The sequence below is a fragment of the Octodon degus genome, unplaced genomic scaffold (genome assembly GCF_000260255.1).
Source record: "Octodon degus isolate 3935 unplaced genomic scaffold, OctDeg1.0 scaffold00032, whole genome shotgun sequence".
NCBI lineage: Eukaryota > Metazoa > Chordata > Mammalia > Rodentia > Octodontidae > Octodon > Octodon degus.
Genome location: NW_004524608.1, coordinates 17,057,732 through 17,074,796, shown reverse-complemented (window position 1 = coordinate 17,074,796; position 17,065 = coordinate 17,057,732). Strand labels below are relative to the sequence as shown.

At 36.0% G+C, this 17,065-nt stretch overlaps 1 protein-coding gene and 1 non-coding gene across 2 annotated transcripts in view; one reads left to right on the top strand and one right to left on the bottom strand.

The window, feature by feature from the left end:
- Gpd2 (glycerol-3-phosphate dehydrogenase 2) overlaps nt 1-17,065 on the top strand; it is a 163,327-nt gene that overhangs the window by 80,525 nt on the left and 65,737 nt on the right. The window lies entirely within an intron of this gene.
- Nucleotides 13,355-13,458, bottom strand: LOC111816453. Its single transcript, XR_002820847.1, has one exon. It is a non-coding gene; the product is annotated as a U6 spliceosomal RNA (small nuclear RNA).

Here is a 17,065-nt window from a genome sequence, read left to right as displayed (position 1 = left end):
CTGGGGACCTTGTGCTTGCCAAGAAAGTGCTAATGCCACTGAGCTATCTCCCCAGCCCTGTAATTTCTTAGTGTATCTAGATGAGCAACTTCATTTGTACTGAGGAATATGAGAGTTAGAAGTATAGAAACCTGAACAGGATCCTGCTGTACAATTTGAACCTGCAACATAGCAACTGAAAACCCAAGCTATTTTGGATCATTTTCAGTATCCAAGTTAACTTAAATTGAAATTTGACTAGGTGTCAGATTATAAACCTAGTTTTCTATGTTACAGCTACCTATGAGGGTCCCTTAAGTTGTAAAACAGGCACAATAATGTGAAGTTGGTTTTGTAACACTTAGCCGCCTGAGTATGGTGGCGATGAAGTAAATTTTATAACTTGTCTGCTTTGGCACAGATTGCTCAGGACCACTTAAATCAGTGATTCTCAGCCTTGGGTGTGCATTATAAAACCTAGGCCCTCATCCTACTCTGGATAAATCAACTCCTGGAAACATGAGCTCCAGTCATCAGTATTTATTTTCAGTGTTCCTCCCAAAATTCTAATATGCAACCAGGAAGGGAGGCTTAGAGAAGATTGATTTAAAATTTCACTGGTTCATTTACTTGTGCACTTCACCCAGACTGATATCAAGAACAGTTTATGCAGGGCTTTTGGTCCTTTGTGATCCACTTCTGGGTGAGCTTTGTTTTCCATAGTGAAAAGTTTTTTGTAATTTAAGGTGTCACTAGAATGTTACACTACTTTTCTAAAGAAACTTTCCCCCTATTGTAGGTGGTGGCAGCTCCCTTACTACTGGGCTGGAATCAAGCTGTATGACCTGGTTGCAGGAAGTAATTGCCTGAAGAGCAGTTACGTGCTTAGCAAATCGAGAGCCCTTGAACATTTCCCTATGCTCCAGAAGGACAGACTGGTGGGAGCAATTGTCTACTACGATGGTATGTGATGCTTTTTGTGTGGTATTTTTCGTTCTTACTGTGACTCCTTAAAATATAATCTGGCCCTCATAGTATGCTTTTTTTTTTTGTCTTTTTGAGACAGTATTTCACTATGCAGTTCAAGCTGGCCTTGAACTCTCAGTACTCCTCCTCCCTTAGCTTCCAAAATGCTGAGATTATAGGTGAGCACCACCATGCCCGACCTATAATATCCTTTTAATCAAATGATTTTGCATTCTTAATATTAATGCTAGTCCTGCAAAACACACACACACACACACACACACACACACACACATTCATTGTTGTCTCTAGTAGTGGCTGAAACACTGCCTGGAATGTTTTCCTTCGTAGAATTATGATGTTATTTATTTAGTATTTTTGTGGTACCAGTAATTGAACTCAGGACCTTGTGCTTGCCAGGCAGGTGCTTATGCTGCTGAGCTATATCCCTGGCCTATTATTTGTTTCATGTGTGTTTTGTTTTTAATTTTGACTTTAGTCTCATGTTTGACTTGGACTGTGTCTCACTGTTACGAATTTGGGCCCACCTGTATGCTGTTTACTTTGTTTTATTTTGCCAGTGAATCCTTGCCTTATGAATATGTTACAGTGGTGAAAGCAGCTGTGGATCTGTTAAGTTCTGTAGATGAAACCTCTATTTTTCAATGGGCTATAAGTCTAGGGAAAAGTGTCCCTTGGGCTAGAAGTGACATGTCTGTATTTTGCATAGGACGTATTCTTGAACATATAATTTGTGTGATGAAGGTAGATGAAGGGCATTGTTAAACTAAACTCTCAGGTTTTATCACTCACCTGTGTTATTGCTGATAGATGTTTTCTAATACTGACATTAGTTAGTGTCTGTTTACCTTGCATTCAAGGTGAGTTCTGTTTTGTATATAATTTTTTATACTTTCTTTTTAAAAATATTTATTTATGTCAGGGTCTCGCTTCACAGTTCAGATTTGTAGTAATCCTCCTTTCTCAGCATTCCCAGCACTGGGATTACAGGCCTGTGCCACCACACCGGTTTTCAGGGCTGGCATGGCGAGCCTGGGGTTACAGGGATAGCTTGACATTCAGTACCCGAGATTGAACTGGAGTCCTTGTGCTTGCCAGGCAGGTGTTTAGACTGCTGAGCTATTGCCCCAGCCCCAATTTCTTACGTGTTCATTAGGAGGAACTAAATGCTTAATGTATTTCCAGCTCATGTAACAATATAAACAGTGTGAAGCAAAGCAGGCAAAGCCATTTGTGCAATTTTACTAATGATCTAAAGATGTCTGTCTGTAAGGAAATGGCTCTACCTGTTCAGAAGGTCTTAGAACTCTGTGACAGAGCATATCTTAGGCTAACCCTGTAGCTCACTCTTCGCTCCACCATTATGTGGTTTTTTGTATTTGGACCTAGATAACTGAAGTCTTAATATTCACTAAGTAGTTCACCAAAGTGATGGTGAATCTTTTAGCACTTTCAGTGATGCTGAGTAGCTGGCTGAAGCATGTGTGCCATATGTTCACCAACATTCTCTTAGCATTAAGAAGTTCTGTTGTTGTTTGAGGAGACTTTGATATTTATACTTCATATTATGGGCTGTCCTCATGGCTACCCTTATCTTTTTTTCTTTCCAGTATTACATTTCTGAATTCAGTTGTTTGTCAGTTGGGTTTTCATACATAAATTCAGAATATATATGTGCAGAAGGGACAATGGAGACCTAACTGAAAGTTTGTCCTTGGAGCAGCAGTATTAGAAAAATGCTAAGGGTCTTAAACAAACATTAGAAGCTAGAAAATTAACATCTAAACACTACAGGGGGCCACTTAACTACTTTATGGGTGCCCTTTGCTTTCTGCGCACCAGACTTTAATGTGAATCCACTGTAGCTTATCGAGTGATTATAGTAAATAGTTTTCTGGTCGAGATGTCAGAAGGCATTCTGTAAGTAGCATCCTGCCCACCTCAACATGGAAATGTTTGTGGCCTTTGCTTCTTATTACTTATCCTTCTTGCACATACAGTACTCTTCAAATTCTTACTCATTTTTTATATCATTCAATATGTTGAATATTAATTTTTTTATTAGCTTTGCATATATGAATTGCCTAATGAAGACTGTTAGTAAATATAATATCTCAGTTTGTGACTGTCTTGCCTTAGTTTGTTATTATGAATTGCAGATTCTTCTTTATTAAAATATACTTAAGTTCATAAAACATTAGATTGGTGATATATACCTATAATACCAGTACTTGGGAGACTGAGATAGGAGGATTGCTATGTGTTAAGGGCCAGCCTGAACTACTTAGTGAATTCAAGACCAAGACAGCCTAAAATATATAGTCAAACCCTGTCAAAAAAAATTCATTATAAAATAAGTAGAAACCATAATTTTTATAATTCCTACTTTAGAAGAATTTTGATTCTGATTAAAATGTCTTCATAAATAATCAAATGAACTTTTAAATACTATCAGAAGTTTTGCTAACTTAAGTTTTACTAACTCATGTTAGTAATTAGTATATAGTTACTTTAGCACCAGTGAAAAGTGAAAAATATAATGGAGTAAAAATATAGTAAGATAGAGAGATAAACATGGACTCAGTCCAGGGCTTTGGACAACAGCATAGAGGTGTTATGGTTCTATGATACTGTCTTTGAAGTACAAAATGTAAAGTATTAAAAGATTTTTCTTAATTTTTCGAAAGCACATGTTTACCCTAAATAAATTCTGATTGCTGTTGTTCATGATTAAAGGAAAATATATCCACACAAAAATTGATAAATTTAGGGTTGGGGAGATAGCTCGGTGGACTAAGCACTTGCCTGGTAAGCTCAAGGACCCTGGGTTCAATCCCCAGTACCACTTGCTGTGCCAGCCCTGCTGCCGCCGCCCCCCCCCCACCCCCATAAGTGTGCAGAGCCACTGAGATGGGGCCACTGAGATGGGCGTGGTGACACATTCCTGTAATTCCAGCACTGGAGAGGCTGAGACAGGAGGATCACTATGAGTTTGAGCTGTATAGCAAGACCCTGTATAAAAAAATGAATAAAAAATTTGAAAAAAAAATTTAAGAAGTTGATAAGCTCTATCTTTTGGCATAATGTAGTAGCTATTCTTTGTATGGTAGAAATTCGATCTATTGCCATACTTTATTATGAACTGGTAGGGAACAAGCTGACATGTGGAGGAATAACTGCTGTCTTTTAAAAATGCAGTCAAAGTTAATTTTCTCAGAATCCATATAAAATGTAAGTGCTGAAGTAACATGCAAGGTTTTTCCTCCAGTTGTGTTTTCTTCTTATAATAGAGAGGTCAGAGTCTACTCAGCAGCTGTCTGGAACATGTCCTAGGGTTTTTTCTTTCTTTCGGTTTTTTTTTTTTTTTTTTTTTCCTTTTTTTCTTTTTCACTTTTTGAGGTAGAGTCTCACTATGTAGTTTAGGCTTTGAACTTGTTTTGTAGCATAGGCTGCCCTTAAACCCACAGTGATCTCATTGCCTCTGGCTCCAAGTCCTGAGAGTAAAGACTTGGACAGCCACTGCTAACCTTGCAGTGTTTTCTGTTGGGTCCTTTGTCCCTTTCTTGTAGAGACCCACTTAGCTGTGGCTGTTGCTGGTGCGAGGTGATTCAAGTGGGCTCTCCCCCAAGTTGGCTGGAAGTATTTAAGCCACGATATATGAGTGGATCAGCTGGTGTGGGAGGGTTGCTGGTTTCCTTGAGAGGTTATTTTATGTTCTTCTACCAATTCTCCTCTTTCTGCCAGTTCTTACAGTGAGTCTTTGTTGCAGTCATCCAATCCAGTGCACAGAATATGATGTATAATTAAAAATCATTAAATATTTAAAACCATTATATATCTCCATTAAGCCTTTATAAGATGAAGGTGGAGAACAAAATTATGGCTTTAAATTTTTTGCTTTTATCAGTCAAGACATTGATAGAGAGAAATGTCTGTTCGCTTATACCTAATAATGTCTATATTTCTTATACACGTATGAAAATAGTGATCTACAAGAAATTACATTGGCTTTTGTAATGTAAATAAAAGTTGGTTCCATTTGTGTTTCAGAGGGGGAATTAAGGTCCAGCATTCACTAGAATATTCATTTTTATCCCAGTCTAAAACTCATAGCATACAAATAGAGGAATCAGCTCATGAGAGAGCAAAGCCAGTTTAATCTTTGGCTCCCCTGAGGTAAATGCAGTTCATAGTCCTGCCCCCACCCCAACCTCAGCTATAATCCCTGGTTCCTGGAGGTAAAAATGCACCGAAGTGAGGAAAATTCTGCAGCTGGATATAATGATCCAAAATGACAGGGACAATAATGACAATGAATTTCATGTCTCCTAGTCATGAGCAGAGATGCTTGACTAGGCTGACTTATGCAATTAAATTGTTACAGGTGCAGCAGGACATGCAGTTAGCTGCCTGCTTCTGGGAGTGATGCCTCTGGCAAAGACACATTGTGAAATCTGGCTCTTTGTTTTTAGAAACAAACTATTATCCCTCAGGCATGCACTTTAATAAAAGAAGTCCTGGGTTAAAGACAACTCTTTAGAAGTGTTGATTTTATCTATTTAGAAAGCTAAGATAAATCAGATAATCAGTACCACAAAGGTTATGTTTTTTAGGTTTATGTCTTCATTTTTGTGTTTTTCTTTGAATTCCTTGGACATAGTCAAATTGAAAATGATGTCTATGAGCCTCATTTAATACTATTTGTCCGTACAGTTGTTGAGACATTGAATGTCACCTACTTTAAATCAGTTAGATGCACTGATTTTTTTTTCCATTGTGATAGATACAAATTTAATAGATAACTGAAAATTATAGATTTACAAACAAAATAGCCATGCCATTTGCAGGTTTGGGCTACTTATAACTTTATGCAATTAATTCTTCTGGTTATTTGGAATGGTATGTCCAAATGAAGCTATAAGCCTCAGGAATGAATGCAAGGGTCTTATCGTTTTTGGGGGTTTTGCCAGGTGAACCATACAATACAGGACATATTTTATAAGATTATTTTATAATGAGTCACCCAAAGAATCATATACAGTGCATGCAGGAAATCTGTCCCCACATACACCAAAGATTCCAGTTGAGGACCTGGGTCCTTGTATCATGTGTGAGTCCAGCTGAAGGCTTAGAGCTCATAACAGTGCCTCCCACAAGTCCAACTGGAAACCTAGAGCCCTTTGCAATGTCTCATGCAGGCCTGTTTCACGGATCTGTATTCAGAAGGCCCAAAGGTCAGTGGTGGAATGTAGAAAGTATATGCCAGCAGGATGAAGTATCTGTGCTAACAGGCTGAGAGATCTGAATCAGAGCTAGGAAGTGGGGCTCAAGGTAAGAACCAGAGCTCCTGCCAAAAGTACCACAGCCATCCTCAACAACAATGAGTTCCCGAGCTCCTCCTCCAACAAGAACAACCAAGTTCATCAGGAAAGCCAGCCTGACAAGGTCCTCTAGCAGAAAAGCCCAAGATAACTAGCACCTTCCAACAGCTCTAATAGCTTCTCCAAACAGCTTCCCTAATAGCTTCTCAACAGCTTCTCCAGTTTTGCCTCTTATGCTGCTGACAACAGCCCTCAGATGGGCCACTCACAGCCAGCACCACACTAGTGTAACAAGTTGACCACCAGTTAGAAATTCACTGTAGGTCTCCACTGGGCTGTAGGAAAACTGAACTTCTGCTCACATTTTTATCAAATTCTTTGAGAATTTGACTTGTATATGGTCAAATGTGTATGAGTGAAGTAGTATATGTATTAATTTATAAATAAATATACCCATTAGGGATATATGCTGATTTTTTTTTTTTTTTTAACTGTTAAGATGACGTTCAATCTCAGTTATTATTTTTTGGGCACTTGATTGGTAATTTATCATTTTGTTCCTTTGATAATAAGCTAATTATTGACTAATGTTTCACAATAGATGTATAGAACAAAAAAAAAAGTTCCTCCGGAAAGATAGCATTACCAAATCTCTTCCTTTATTTCCCAGGGTTCAGTTTCTATGAACTTTGAGGTGGCTTAAAACAAATAAACAGAACTAATGTGTAAGAGGGGATATTATTTTGGGGTCCTCCAAGTTAGCAAAATTTGGCATGATGCATTAGAAAAATTCTGTAATTTTATTTTAATCTCCTTTTCCAGTAATTTCTCTTTGCCTACAATTCCCAAAGCACCTACCATTTTATATCCTTACTATTATGCAAACCAAAGTTTAAAATTATATAAATAATGATAAAATATAGGATAATACATATAACATATATGTAAGTTATACAGCTTAGACGTATAGATCCTGGAATTTACAGCCAGCCTTCAAACCTGGAATATTGCCAGTAGTTTGAAGCTCTTTGTGACTGTTCATCCCAGTTCATCCTTCTGTTTCCTAGATAATGATTGTTATTTTGGATTTTATAATTAGGGTTCTGTTTTCTTTTCTTTTCTTTCTTTCTTTCTTTCTTTCTTTCTTTTTTTTTTTTTTTTTTTTTTGTGGAACCAGGGATCAAACTCAGGCCCTTGCACTTGCCAGGGAAGCGCTTATTCCACTGAGCCATCTCCCCGGCCCCCTTCTTTTCTTTTTTTATGTTATACATTTTGAAATCATTTATTGTATAGTTTTCAGGGTTTGTTAAAGTAGCGTATAGTGTTAATATAAACATTTGAGAAATCAATTGAGTACACACAGTAAAGCCAAACACACACACACACACACACACACACACACACACACACACATATATATAAAACACGTATATAACTTGTGATTTGGTAATTCTGTTACATGTGTCAGGAGGTATGGATAAAGGGTTCATTGATGCACTGGATATAATAATCACATGAATATCTGTCAAAAGATGAATATAGTCACTATGTTCAATTCACACAGTGTAAAGGAGTTTTGAAATGGAACTGAACAACACACTAAAATTTTAGGAAAATGATGTTGTGCATGGATTGATAACTTGTCCCATAATTATAAGCATTACAATCGAACTAGAGAACTATTTGCCAAGTTATGATGATATAGTTGAAACAATCAGACATACAAGGGTAAATTATTCAGATTTATAAACATAACTGATTTTGAGCCACATGTTGGACATCTGTAAGCTTAGATTTAAGGTACTGAACATACAGACTATTTTGAGATTTAAATGAACTAATAAAAATGGAATACTAGAGTATTTTTGCCAATGTGGCAGTGCATGCCTGGAGTCCCAGCACTTGTGAGGCTGAGCCAGGAGGACTGCTTGTGAGCTTGAGGTCAGCCTGGGCTGTATAAGTGAGTTCAAGGCCACCTTGCACTACATGGTGAGTCCCTGTCTCAACCCTGACCACCAAATAGAATACTTTCCAACTACAGAATGTTATTCAAGTGTTAATTATTTCATTTGGGTCAGTATTCTACAGTCTACCAAATTTTGACTTCCTATGAAGATGTATTAAAGTTAAAGAATCAGTTCCACAGGCATTTTGCTAATGCATCTAAAATTGGAGTATTCTTCCAGAAAAACTTGCCAAATATTTTTAGGGAAAAATATTATGCATAGGAACATGGTCTAGGTATGTGTATAATGTTTGAAGTTTATGGATTAAAAGGTAGATTTTTTTTTTAAAGATAACCTGTCTACCATTTAGAAATTGCCTTAAGAGTTTTTTCAATATTGTAGCAGTTCTCCATGTTCATAGTAAGTTTTACACTTGTAAATTAAATGAATGGTGCTGGGTGCCATGGTGCATGTCTGTAATCCCAGCACTTGAGATTGAGGCAAGAAGGTCACTGTGAGTTTGAGGCCAGCCTGGACTACAAAGTTGAGTTGAAGGCTAGCCTGAACTGCATAATAAAACCATGTATCAAAAGGACTTCCCCTTCCCCACCAAAAAGAATGGTCTTACTCTTGATTTCCTGTCAGCTTTCTCATTGTATATCTCCTCTTGTTTTCTGTGAGTTACATAAATGAAGCTGACATTATTGCTCTTATAGCAAACATTTTTTTTTCTTTGCCCTCAAATGCTGCCTTTTTGCTATTCAGTGTATCTGGATACCAGCTAATGCTAAATGAAGTTTGACATGTACCCCTAAGAAACAAAACTTATAAATTGTGGCTTCAAAAGAAACCTGAATAAATAGGACACATTGTGTCCGCCCAGGCTAACATTCAACATATGCTTTATCTTACTGATGATGAGATAGAACAGAACAGCCCCCAGGAAACTTCACAATTGTTTATTGCTCACTTGACCAGCACATATTAAATACCAGGCTTCCATTGTTCTAGCCATCAGTTTAAAAATCAAAAGCACACAGCAGTCAATTTGATCAGGTAAATAGTACTTACCTATAATGTACCCTGCATATAAAAGCTTAAAGCCTATGCTGAAAATTCAGTTGTACTGGGAAATATATGTTGTTTGAGCATATAGTTCTGGTAGGTTCATGATAAATTAATTTGTTGATCACTGTTGTCTCTTAAAAATATGTAGGATCAAAGACAAAAATTATTGCAGTAAAAATCTCTATACCTTTTCTTCCTATTTGCTCACTCATCTAAAATGTTTATGAAGCCAAATGTATTAAAGATAAAGTTCTGAGTTAGCAGATTTTGAAAGAGTTTACTGCATATATGCCACATATTTTGCCAACACAGTCTTCACTACCAAAAATGTTTTACATCTGCATAGCTAAGCATGGTTTCAAAACATTTTTAGTAAGTTATCACAACCCACTCAGCTCTGTGTGTGGTGGAGTCAGATACCTATGGTCCTTAATTTTATAGACAGGAAGAGAAAATAGAACTAAGTATCTGTATCATTTTGGATATATGAAGATATGAAATTATTTTGGCTAAAAAAACTTAATAAGACAAGGATTATTATTATCATACCTCCTTTCTGCTACCATTGGTTTTTAAGTTTGTGACATACTTAAAAAAAAAAAAAAGACCAAATGGTTCAACAAAGCAGGCACATTTTTATTATGGAAAGTTAAAATATATGTAAAAGTTATGGAGATAAAAAACGAACTTGTAGTTTTAACACTTTAAACTCATAGCCTATAGAGTGAATAAATTCAGCAAAATGGCAAGATACACAATCAGTGTACAAAAATCAATAGCCAGTGATGGTTCCAGTGAAAAAATACCAGGAAAACAATCCATTTATGGTAGCTTGAAAAAGTGAAATACCAATGAACCAAGCTAACCAAAGAAAACTGTGGTACCCTGAAGTGAAAACTGTGGTACCTGAGGGAAGAGATTAGATTTTTGGAAATTAAATGACAACTCTGGTTCCTGAATAGGGAGAAAATTGCCACATTACTAAAGGTGATATGTAAATTTAATGCAGTTCCTATCAGAATACCAGCATTCTTCACAAAAATAGAAAGAACAATCATAAAATTATATAGAATCAGAAAAGACCCTGAATAGCCAGCAATCCTGATTAAAAAGAATAAAGTGTGAAGCATACAAATCTCAAATTTCAGGTTATACTACAAAGTCATAGTAATAAAAACTGCATGACATTGGCACAAAAATAGATATGTAAGCCAGTGGCATAGAACAGTAGACACAAAACTAACCCCATGTATCTTTTTAGCCATCTGATTTGATGAAGGGGCAATAACATTCTCTAGAAAAAAGATAACCAATAGTACTAGGAAAACTAGTTTTGTGCAGAAAAGTGAAATTAGACTTACGTACTAAAATATCAGAGTGGATCAAAGACCTAAATAAAAAAAAAAAAACCACTGAAACATAAACTAGGGGAAACACTTGAAGCCATAGGCAAAGGCAAAGACTTCTTGAACATTACTGCAATAGTACAAGAAATAATACCAAGAATAAACATAAGATTATGTTAAATTAAAAAGGTACACTAAAGGCAGCAATCAACAAAATGAAGGGACAATCTGCAGAAGGGGAAAATTTTTTGTGAGCTAGTCTTTGCATAAGAGGATTAATCTCTCTATTATATAAAGAATTCAACACATTAGATCCACCCAAACAAAAGATCAATAAAAAAATGGGCAAAGTAAATGCATGGGCACTTATCAAAAGAAGTACAAATGGCTGATAATTTCATGAAGAAAGTGAGGCATCTTTAACCATAGGGGCATACAAAACAATTTTGAGATTTCTTTTGAATACAGTAAGAGTGGCTATCACTGAGAACATACACATGCGTACAGGAAAAAATAATGCTGGCAATTATGTGGAGTGTAAAGGAACCCTTCTAATTGTTGATGGAAGTGTAAACTAGTACTATGCAAATCAGTATGGAGAGTTCTCCAAAGCTAAAAGTGGAAATCCCGTTTGACCTAGCTCTAAGTAATCTTGATATTTTTCTCAGAGAATGAAAGACATCATTCAGTAGTGGTACAGTATGGTTGTAGCAATCCAATTCATATTAGCCAACTACAGAAACAGACTAGGTACCTACCAATAGACGAATGGTTAAAGAAAATGTGCTATGTATACACAATGAAAATTTACTTTGCCTCAAAGAAGAATGAATTTACACGAGTTATAGAAAAATGGAAGGATCTGGGGAACATAATGCTGAGTGAATTAAGACACAAAACGTTAAATCTTGCATGACTTTATATGAAGAACCCAAAATATAGAGAGTGTTATAAAAAGGAGATAGGTTAGGAAACAAGAAAGCAGACTTTTGGAGACGGGCAAGTTGTCAGGAAGTGGGGCAAGGCAAGGGGAGGGTGGGCAAAGTACTAAAATGTTCAAGATAAAAAAATACATATTTTTTCAAAACAAATACAATTATTATGTATGAGACATATACCAATTTAAAGAAAAACCTCATGATCTGGCTTCATTTGTACCCCAACTCCCCCATATCATATTTTATCCACAAATATACATGAATATTAGTTTGTATCTTTAAAGTTAAGGATTCTAGCTGGGGGAATAGCTCAGCTGCATAAGCACTTGCCTGGCAAGGGCAAGGTTCTGAGTTTAATCCCCAGTAACACCACTCCCCCCAAAAAGTTAAGGATTCTATCTTAAAATATCATATCTAGGGGGCCGGGGAGATGGCTCCGTGGAATAAGCACTTCTCTGGCAAGTGCAAGGGCCTGAGTTCAATCCCCAGTTCTGAAAAAAAAAAATCATATCTAAATTATTTAATGATTATTTCTTAATAGCAAATGTTTGGTCTTACTCAGTTATCTCTTGTCTCATAACTTTCAAAATCACTTTTTAAAGAAATTTCATGGAACTAAGATCTCATGAAACTCTATAGTTAAGGTTCCTATAAATAGAATTATTATTACTGATAGGTTTCCCATCCCTTTCCTTGTTTCTTAGTGGTTTCATTTGACAGGGCTTATGTATTTCTCATATATTGGTGGTTAGACTTTATTAATCTGTTGCTTTATAGAAATAACAATCATAGTGGTTTAAAATAAGTTTATTCTTTCTTGTAGTTCTGAAGGTGAATGGGTGGTCTCAGCTGGCTGGTTCTTACTTGATGTTCCATTTGAGATAGCAGTGAGATGATGCTGAAGTTGGGTCTCCTAAGACGTTTTACTTACCTGTTTGGTACCCACCTGGGAAGACTGGAGTGACTAGAAACTTTGAAATCCTTTCTCTTTCCTTGTGACTTCTCCCTATGGCTAGTGTGCACTTTTTCATCAGGCAGTCAGACTTCTTACATGCTTTCTGACTTATGTCAGTGGGCACATGAGAGTCCAGGGCAGAAATGTAAGACTTCTCTTGGCTAACGTTGGAAGCTACACAGTGTCACTTTCACATTCTGTTAATTGGAGTTATAGAAACAGACAGATTTAAGAATTAGGACCTTATAAAGAATGAGTAAAACAGGAGACATACTTTATTGAGGAGAGAGAGAGAACAGCTTTGGTGATAGTCTTCAATGAGATGGAATCAAATTGTTTTGTTAAAAATTCTTTATAAGTAGTGATGTGAATTTCCATTATAAATCTTTTTCCTGCAGAGTTTTGTTTTTAAAGTTAGTCATTATAATCAGTATCTACTCAATTACAAAATGGTATATTTCTAATTCTGTTTTTCCTTTTTTATTCCATTATTTTAAGAGTTTTTATGTCAGCTGCATTATATATAAGAAAGTCTGGATGTTTGATCCTTTCCATTTATTTACTAGTTTTTAAAAAGCAACGTGTATTACCAATATAGTCATGAATTTATGTGTATCTCTCCATTAGAATTATTCATGTTCATTTATTCACCCTGTAGCCCACAGACACTTCTTCAAGGTAGCTGCTGGGCCTTTTAAGGTACAGCAGTGGTCTGTGATTTTGGTGCTATCTGCTATCTTTCCCTGCCATTGGAAGCAGCAATTTCTCCAATAAGTGGTGGTCATTAGAGTCCAGAGTCTTTCATTTATTTATTTTTAATACAGAGTGGTTCATAAATTTGCATGTCATCCTGGCACAGGGACTATGTTAATCTTCTCTGTGTTATTTCAGTTTTAACGTATATGCTGCAGTGAGCACTAGAAACCATAATCTATCTGCTATGGATATTTGCTGCTTTTCAAACAAGGCAAACTACTCTCCTTGTTCTTTTTTTTGTGTCTGCACTCCCTAGTATTTTTTAGATGAGTAGGACCTTGCTTTTGTACCAAATAGGGAGGATGTTGCTTTCCCTAAATATGAGATCCTACTTTTAAAAAGAATCCAAAATGATATCTTATAAAATTAAATTTTATAACCAAGCTGTTTCCATCATATATGCCCACTGTACAACCTTGTCCATCAAGTCAGGTATTCATTTTTCTTTTTATAAATGAAAAAATCCTATTTCCTCTCTTTGGACACCACAGAAATGGCAAATCCATTAGTTTTATCTGTACAGAAAGCATAAAATTGCTCGGTGAGTTTTGAGTGCTATTATTGTCATTATGTAAAATATGCTGTGATTTGTTTAAATTTGCTAAAACCTAGTTCGTATCATCTGCTTGCTCTGAATGCCAATCTGCTTAGTCAGAGTAAATGCTCATGTTAATTATAGTCTTTTAAATAGATGGGTCTGTTTTATCCTAATGCTTGGAATTATATACCTCTTGATAAAATTTTATTTTGATGTGCTTCATAGTAATGGAACATTTAAAAAATTTAAAGATGCAACTAATTATAATTTAAAGTTAACATTTTAAAGTGTGAGGGGCTTTCTCTTATTGTTGTAGAGATTGTGGGAAAATACATGCCCAAGAAATTATGGGCCATGTTTAAAGATGCTACTTTTTGCAAGTTCAGATAAGTACTCATCATTCATCTCAAAGTAACTCTTCAGGAAGAAAACCTCATAGGCTGCATTTGGAAAAAAAGTACAGGGAGCGTATGGGTGACATTGAAATATGAGGAAAGGAATAGAAAATAAAAAGCAATGAAGATTGTTCATCAGGAATCTGTAATGATTAACACTCAGGAACTGACTTTTTGGCTGCTTTATCTTACTAGAAGTATTACTTCAGGTATATGTTGGCAACATCTATAGGTGCCCACTGTTCTAATACTGCATATCACATTCTCTAGCATCCTTTCAAGGGGATGAAAAGATTTTTTTTCCCTGAAAGATGTTTGGTAAAAAGGGGTAGAAGAAGCTGTAGTGAAATCCATTTCAGAGTTATTCTGCAGATGACACATAGCTACTATCTCAGTGTAGAAGAGGGCCAGCCTGGTTCTATGGATTTATCCTCCAAAGAAAGTGCAGTAATAAAAATAATCTCTTCAATAAGCCTCACACTTGAGTTTCAACTACTAAGTCTACAATCAAGTGTCAAAAATGTAATGGGAAAAGTTGTGAAAAAACTCATTTGTATATAATCTTTATAAACATAACACCTTGGTAGATTATATTCTCTGGGGCCAAATAGATTACAATTTTAGAATGTGAATTTTCAAATTATTTTCCTTATTACTCTTAGTGCTTACTTATATCACACTTTATATTATTAATACACCCCTTCGATCATTATAACAACCCTCAGAAAGCATGAACTACAAACACTTGTGTATCAATCAAGGTTTTTACCAGAGCAACAGAAAGAACACAAGGTGTACAAATGAATAAGAAATTACAAGATTGGCTTATGATGGTCAGCCACAGAGTTGATGAGGAAGCATGTAGAGGGTGTTTGCATACTGGAGACTGAAGGATTCAGTCTAAGGCCTGGAGCTCACTGCCGTGTTTCCTGCAAGTCTGTGTCAGAAGGCCGATGGGTCTGCGACGGAAGGCTGATGAGTCTACACCAGAAGGCTGAAGGATTGAAGGTGGAGTTCCAAGAGTCTGCACTAGAGCCAGGAGATGACGTCCAAGCTGACTGAAGACCACAGCTCCTCCGAGGAAAAGGAAAGTAAAAAGGAAAGCACCAACCTTCCTAAATTCCCTTTTATGTCCTCTTAAGTGTTGAGTCACCCTAGGGTATGGAATTGCTGAGCCAATTTAGTTAAGCTTTTAAGTTCTCAAGTTGACACACTCTTAGTAACCATTACAACCTATTTTTTAAAAATAGGTTGCATTTTTAGATCAGCTCCACTCATTACACACATACACACGCATACACAAACATACACACTTTTCATACAGTTTATACAACTGCTGTCCAAAACCAAATATACCTTCTTACATTTATCAGAAAAATATTAGTAATATACAATTTTCTGCCTTTTAGAAGAATCAGTCTTTGGGAATTAAATGGTAAAAGTGATAAAACAACTTTCAGATTCAGAACAAAATCAAGTACCTTGTATGATGTCATTATGTCAAAGACGACTAACATTGAACTGTGAATTAACTGAGAAAGGGTCATATTAAAGGCTGGTAGTAAACCAGAAACCTTATGTTTTCTAGGAATTTTGCATTTTCTTACTTTTTTACTTGAAAACAATAATGAATGGACTTGATGATTCATGTTTTTACTTTCTCTTAAGGCTCAAGTCGGCTTGAAAGGTGAATGGGAAGGTGTTCTCAGAGAGCAAGGTGCTCTTTAGTTAGTTCTTTCTATGAAAAGCCCTGTACCTCAGGAATGACCTTAACTCCGTTTTGGTAACAGAGGAGTTATGCATATGTTATCCTTAGAAAGGAAATTTAAATACCAAAATTTTACTTTATTTTCAGTAGTTGCCCTTCTACTGGCATTTTAAAGAAACAGCGGTACAGTAGTTGTGAGAAATATGTCTAATGTGCTAAACAAGGTCAAATTATACTTTTATTTTTGTCTTCCAGTTATATGTTTTTCTCATCATGCCTTTGGGTAAAATTTCTGTTGTGATGATCCTTAAAAATAAACAGGTAAAATGTATCTTTGCCTCAGTTATGTTGAATGTATGTATGTATATATGTATGTATGTATGTATGTATGTATGTATTAATGTCTTTTCTTTCCACTGTGCCATTCAAGCTGGCCTTGAATTCATTTTATTACTAAGTCTGGCCTTGAACTAATAGCAGTCCTCCTGCCTCAGCCTCCCAAGTGCTGGAACTATAGGCTTGTGCCACCATGCCCAGCCAACTATGTTGAATTTTAAATCAGCAAAATATCTTATTTTTTAAAAAAGTTAAGCTTAAATATTATTAATGCAAACATAATGACATACATGTACAATTTAGAGTACCATTAAAGTAATATAAATACCTAGATGCAATTAAACATCTCACTTAATAAAGTGTAAGTTATTTTAATTTGCTCTGTTTTCTGCTTAATGTAACTTGGGCTTTCTCTTCTCCACATCCTACCCTAAATATTAATAGAAAAATCCACCCTGTAAATTTTAATTTAGACTCCTCTCTTTTTGTTGTTATGTATCTCAGTTCAGTGAGCCTTCACTTGCCTTCAGGAATAGTTGAGGGCTGTGTGCATCAGGTGGCATTCTGTGATTAGATGTTTTCTCCTCTTAGCTCCAGCTGCTCCCCATCCTTAGGTGTGTGGATTTTTTAGCTATAGATTTCAGAGTACTTAACCTCTTGTTAGTTCCCTTTGATTTATGGTATTTTAGCCATATTTCACAAATACTGAACTTGAAATATTTAAAACACCAGAAAGATCTGATTGTAGTGCTCTTACTGAAATTATTCTCTTGACTGCAGTAAGAGTTAGTC